Genomic DNA, 7,333 nt, shown 5'->3' with positions numbered 1-7,333 from the left:
ACCACAAAAGTAAGTGACAGCACTTAGCTGGGACGTAATAGTGGGACTGATTTGGGGCAGAGGGGGTGAGGGGAGCAGCAGTACTGCCTCGAAGGCTTATCACATTTTCATCCCCACTTCTCTGCAATTCTTCAACAAAGAATGTGTCAGCTATCCAATGATTTCTTTGTGGCATACTTTCCAGAGTAAGCTTGGCAAACGGCATCTTTGTCAGTTCATCCATCGTAACCAATACTGAGAATAAAATAAGCCATACCTTCAAGTAGTAAAGCAGTTTCACAGATTTTGTTTCTCATGCAGGTAAAATACTTTCTTCAAGACATGACAATATCAACAATTTTGTGAAATACAAAGGATTCAAACTGAACTAGAAAATAATTTTGTAAGAAAACTGAAAGAAAACACTTACAGTGCAAGTTCAAAACAACTTTCCATCAGCCAAAGGAAAAAAGTTCTCAAACCAAATTACATTTTCAGTCAAATTCTTAAGACAATATGTTTACTACAGATTAATATAACAACAACTCCGGTTCAAATGAACAGTTAGGGATTTTAAAGGACGTATTTAAAGGATAAGGAAAGAAGTGCATAAACTTCAAGAATTTTGAAAATTATTGTACATTTGGGGTTTTTTTTTTGAAACACAGTTGGATCTACATAATTTATTTTATTTTTTTAACTCTGAAAAACACTCATATCTCAGCACTATTAATGTACAATCTTTAACAGGCTTACATTAGATGTAGCGACACATAAAAAAAAAAAACCAAAACCAAAAAACCCCAAACACACACACACACACGCAGGGTCCCTTGATAAAGGTGAACAACCTTGTCTTTTTCATCTTGAATGTGACTCATTTCTGGCAGTCCAAAAGAAAAACAAAACCATAAACACAAAACCACTCAACTTGGAATTATTTTCCTTCTGAATTTTACCATTACCTACAGGGTAAAGGCTAACTGTTGAGCCTCAGGTTTCCGAGTTATTAGAACACCAGTGCATTTTCCAGTTGGACATAGTAAGAGTCACTACAAGCTTTACAAATTCCTACTCTGCTATTATTCTTAATATTCTTATTAACTCTATTAATCCATGTGTGGACAAGAGGATTCTTGGATTTCCAAAGTGCTAACATTTTAATTAACACTAATACTATGAGTACAAGCAAGAGTTTTATTCACTGCTTTGACAGAACAACAAAGGAAAAATGTCTGAAATGCTACAACACCTGACATTTCTATTACCTTCCACACACTCAACCTCCAGAATTCAAGCAAACACATCAGCCACCTTCCAGAAGCCTGAATTCTTTGACAACAGACAGGGAAGAATACTCATTATTGAGGAGTTCTGGAGGAGGCATAAACAGTTTTAAAACCAAACCAAACCAAAACCAAACACACACACACACACCCCCCAAACACATGAACTATGTCTTTCCTCTGGGAACAGACTGGGGGGAGGGGAAAAGGAGGGAGAGGGAGAAAGTAGCGTAAGAGGAAAAATATAAAGAAGAAAATTACATTTCGGTATCATATAAAAGGAAAACAAACGATTTTTGATTAAGCAAAATTATATAGCTAGTTGATTAAGATTTTCTGTCTCAAATATGATTACTCTTCAAATCTGACATCAAGAGCTCACACATGGCCCTCATAAACAGAATTAAAACTATAATCCCATTTCTGCCACATTGATTATATCATGAGGGTGTAATTCTATTTAGGTAATGTGATCCTGTAACAAGATACTAAAAAAATCTGTATGAATGTTGCCATTTTCCATGCCTGTTTATATTAAAAACATTTTCTTATTGTTCTCTCTGTATAAATAATGAAGGTCAGAAAGCATTCCATCTTTTAAACTGACATGCTTCTTTCTCCAAATAGTTTATAACATTTTGCAAAGGAAACCAAAGTATTACTAACTAAACCATCGCTTCTTTTAACCTACACTTTGAACAGTATGTTCTTAAAACTGTATTATAAATCAAATGGGAAAAGGTATTACAGTATTCCTGTTCTATTATAGACTGGTAGGTTTGACTGCATTTCAAAACTGGCAGGGGACTGTGCCGATTACATTGAAATAGAGAGGTCTGTAGCAAGATAATCACCAGGAGACAAAAATCCACCCTATTTTCATAACTGCCTCACAGGAGAATGTAAGGAAAAGGAGAAACAACGACAAGCTCATTTCTACTTGCAAACACCATCACTGTTCAGACCAAGTCTGTCCATGTGGAGCAAATATCAAGCCTGTCCACATTAGGAATTTCTTGCCAGAAATATTTATAAACTACAGGAATATCTAGAGAGCTTAATGAAGCCTTTCTATGTCAGCTTGCCTGCCAAATATGTAAATAGGGAAAAGTTACTTAATATTTAGGGTGTCGATACCTAGCATTTACGTACAGTCCATTAGAGATGCAATACTTTCCCCTTCCAAGCCGTGGACAATTACCACAGAAGAATGACACAGCTTCTTTGTTTAGAGCGCTGTATGTTCTGTAACTCTGCAAGTGATATACTCTGAAGCTACACAAGTGAGGTATAAGTTGAAAAAAAAAGGTTATTGTTAGAGACTGTATTTCTTCCACTGAACAGCAATTACCCTCTAGAAGAGCCATCACTACAAAGCACTTGGCACAGAAGAAATGGAAGTGCTCACTGCATGCTCATCCTAAACCTCATGTCCACACACCAACAGGCATCCTTGGTGAGCCATAGCATTTAGGTTCAAGGGCTAAACTTTTAAATGAGCAATGCCAACTGCTATATATGAATGTGAACAGATCATCCCTGAAGTCTGCAAGGCAGTTGCATCCCCCTATACATTTCTAAGCAAATTATATCACTTACCAATAAAAGTCCATCTGTGGGAAATTCCTTACCAACATAAATTCTTCTTCACTGGCAACAAATGCCTTTAAAGTACAAACAGCATTCACATGCCATCAAAGAAGTGGATGGCAGCAAGGAATTTCACCAGCTATGTGCAGTTTACTAACCAAATTTCTCTCAGGTGAGCTGGCTGAAGCATGAGGGCTCCCCAGCAGGAGACCTGGAAGAGGAGCTGAGCACGCTCCCAGGCATGGCAGACCCACTGGCTCAGCCAGAAGCAGGAACGTGCAACAAAGCTTTAGTAACAACTGCCTTTCTGGTGCCACTCAACAATAACACATACCCCTCCCTATAGTACAAGGAAGTGGACTCTACTGAAGAAGCCACTAGCAAAGCAACTCAAATATTTAGCATTTCATAGGAAATTAATGAGGTTAATATACTGGGGACAACAAATACAGTATTTAAGTCTGCAGACTGGCTGCCAGAAGAGATGAATGGTGACAGATCAGAGAGAGACCTGTTTCTCCCTATTTTCTACCCCACTCCCTCAGAAGGGAAAAAAAAAAATTATCTTTGCTCTACTTGATTTGAACTAAAAAGTAAATCCCATATTACGTGCTCTGCAGCAGATATGTCTGAGGCTGGCATTTTTGAGATGCGACATCATCATGAAGGTGGATTACAGACATCCAAAGGAATCAGATTTCTCCAGCTCCCCAAGCAGAGTTTAAAGGTTCCTGTGCTCCAGATCCTGACCTATCTTCCCGCAAAAAAAAAAAACCCCACCTCTGCCCATTTGACAGCTTCTAGCTGAATTTCTTACCTAGAACTCAGGCAATGCAGATGTAATCAATTCAATAGGGAACAAGGAAACATGAATATGATTAGTGCCCCCTCTAACCAGTATTGGTGTGAAACATGAACAAAGCTTTTCACCTGAATATGATATAAAGATAAATCCCACTGAAGGACACAAGAAGCCCATCATCTGTATACGCCTCTGACCACATATACACAGCTTCACCCATATACCCAGAACTTCCCCATAGCTTCAATACACCTTGCCAAAAATGCTACTTCACGTTACCTGCAAGACGTAGCAAAAAATTCCATCAAACTTTCTAAGTCCTAATTTTCCAGTTTTAAAGAAAAGCTAGAGCAATCTGATGATAAGTGAACTATATCACAGAGATGCAATTGCAAAAACTATTAAAGTAATGGTGGATTTTGTAACACCTTAGATCACGCTAATTTTAGACTGTTTTATGGAGAGATGAAAGAGGAAAATGCATTGGAAATCACGGCAAACAAAGGCGCACTGATTTCTGAGGAATCATACAATGAAAAAACATGACTAGAATACAGTTGATTCAAGCTTGGGTAAAGAAATAGACCGTGATCATAACCAAAAAAAAGAAAAAAAAAAAAAAAGAGATATTTCCAAGTCTCATTGTCAAAACTTAAGTATTGTACAGTCCTAGGCAAAGAAACCCTTTACCCGAAGGCAAAAACATCACTCCATCTGGAAACACCACACATTATCTCCAACCTGAATGCTTCAGATGTAAAAAGCCTATTCCTTGTCCCCTTCTCTGACTTCTGGTAGAAAAATATGTGCAAACACTTCCAGTCACAGCTTAGCAAATCTTGAATATTAAGCTAAACTACATGCAAACAAGCCTATCTAAGAAGATACAAAAAAGCAAAGATGATCTGTTTATCCAAAGGAAGTAACAACAGATTAAAAACAATTAAAACAGTAACAATATTAAGACAATAACAACAGATTAAAACAAACCCTCTTCTGAGCACATCAGAGGGAAGCACTAGTTTTAAAATGCCCATTACCAAACCAGCATTTTCATTTCTTCTCTAACGGACCTTAAGCACAGAGGTCTGCAACGTTCAGGATGCCTGCACAAACATAATTTCTAAGATTCCTATTCAAACAAGAGCTTTATGCACTGTCTGCATGATCAGGGTTTAAAACCAAAACAAAACAGCAATTGCATGCCGACGGGAGAGTTATTTCTGGAAGAAAAGCAAGCCATGAATACTTGCGGAGAAAGAACTCTCTCTTTATCACCTATTAAAAAGGTTGAAACCCCAGTTTCACACTTATCTGTAGCTCCCTGACAGATATGGTGTCACTGCTATTGCCTCTTTGCAACTGTCAATTATCTAACGATCCTGATTGGTTTCACAGCTGTCATGAAGAATACAGCAAAGCTGCCATGAAGCAGCTCTAACTCACTCCTCCATATGTACCCTCCGGGAGCAGCCTCAAGAAGCACTGTTGATGGTCAGAGAGGAGGAAGCCCAATCCCCAAAAGCAGGGCCCGAGAGAGGAGAACAGAGACCGGACTGTGATGAGGGTCAGGAGGTTCCAGGACAGTGACTCCTTTCTTCCATCAGCCAGAACATGAAAAAAACCCAACTAACCCCAAACCACAGAACCTCCGCAGCAAGCTGTCATCGCAGTAACCTCCTGCCTCTTAGAAATCCAAATACCTGCCCTGAAAACATCAGTAGGATCTGGCTTATCGCAGTCCTTGGATGACTTTCAAAGTCAGGTGCCTTGCCCTGTGCATCCATTTCTGGCTAGCGACAGCCTGATACTTCTTCAAGCCCTTACTAGTTTACAGGGCACTACACTTCCAGGTTACCTATTTTATTCCTTTCCAGACCAGTAAACGAGTCCACCGTAGTTTTTTCAGACTAATGATCACAGTTCAGTTGTTGTAAACCTCTGACTATTTGCTTTTTTTAAGTCAAGGAGAACAGGGAGGCTAGTTCTGTAAGCAGAGAAGATGCTGCAATCCACAAATATACACTATTATATTTTCTGAGTTTCAGTCTCCAGCACCGTTGGCTTGGCATCCTTCACAGCACTGAATTCACAAACCAAATAGTGAACTTCATAACTTCACCTCTGCTTTCATGTATAAACTTATTCATACTCATGCTGGCACTGCCTCTGCCTCATTAAGGAACTGCTGACACCTCTTCTGAACTCAACACATCTTATTCAAACCAATTCTGCTTGCAGAGTTGTTGTTTATTAGGGAGGACGCATGCATTAAAATTTGATTTTTTTTACTTCAGAGTTCAGCTGTTCCTGCTGTTTATCTCTATGTAAGGTAACAATTAGCCAGTAGGAAAATTACTATTGTGTCACAAACAGAAGATTACGACTTCATGTAGGTGATCAAACAGCAGGAGAGCGTGAACGCAGAAGAAACAAAAATGCTGTTCAGATACAAATGTCCTTGGCAATAGACAAAGATGAGAGATGAGAAAAGAAATGACAGTCTGGATGGTTTAGAAACTGAATGTTTCTTCGAAGTGTCTTATTAAGCATCATCAAGTATACAAAAATTTGCAAAAGCACAGGTCACTGTTTTGGGATTAATTTGAAGAAATTACATTAACAATGTTATGTGACATGACGTGACAGCGATTTGTGTGCTGTCATTTGAACTGGGTTGAACAGCAAGTTAGAACCAAACAAATGGTTTATTAAGAACGGATATGATCATTACTTAATAAAATGAACTAATTGGGAAACAGTTTCTCCCTATACTCCAGACCCAACTTAACTTCAGAAAATTGGGGTTTAACCGCCACAATAGGAGTATGAAATGTTACACAGTCCATTTAAATAAGTATACTTGTATCTTTGCAAACAGGATACAATATGGCAAACAGATGCATGGGGGAAAAAAAAAAGGGGGGGGGTTATGGAGGAGAGGAAAATTTTTGTTTTCCAGAGCACTGAGCAACTGGAGACTGAGCAATTACTTTAGCCTAAACCACTTTTAGACTAGCTTTCATTGAAACACACTAGTGTTGATGTATTTTCGAAATCAAAGCGTGGTCAATTAACTGTTAGCAATTAACCTCTTCCCCCATCTAGTATGAAAAAAATACAAGTAAACAGCAAAATGATGGCTGCAAACACCACAGGTGATTTCTTCCCTGGAAGACTGAACACAGAGAAACAGGTATTGCAGTTAAGTTTACAGCATTAAAGCAAACCAAAAAAGTCCTCAGTTTTCTCACCAATGGTGCCCTGGCAAGACAAGAAATTTTGCTGGAGCGGGGAAGCGGAATAAAAATTCTCAGCTGCTTTAAGTGACACCCCCTTGCAAGGCACTCGACTGCCGATTTAAAGCCATCCGTGGCAGTTCACCAGTGAAACGCAAACTTCTCTCAAGTCCCAGCGCAGAGCCAGCCCAGCTGAGAGGAACATTCGTTCCTCCTCTCGCCAACTCCGCACGCTCGTTTCGCTGCGAGGAGGCTTTTGGTGAAACATCAGTTCCCGGGCACTTTCCAACCACCACCAGCACCCCGCCCCCGCTGAATACGGGAGGCTCCACGCTTCCCCCCCAAACACACACCCGGGCAGGATAAAACCCCACTCTCGGGGTGGGGGCTAACGAGAGGAGCCTGGCGGTAGCAGCAGCGGTGTCAGCCTGGCACCG

This window comes from Egretta garzetta, unplaced genomic scaffold (genome assembly GCF_000687185.1).
Source record: "Egretta garzetta isolate BGI_Z169 unplaced genomic scaffold, ASM68718v1 scaffold293, whole genome shotgun sequence".
NCBI classification, from domain to species: Eukaryota; Metazoa; Chordata; class Aves; order Pelecaniformes; family Ardeidae; genus Egretta; species Egretta garzetta.
This window is presented reverse-complemented; position numbering follows the sequence as displayed.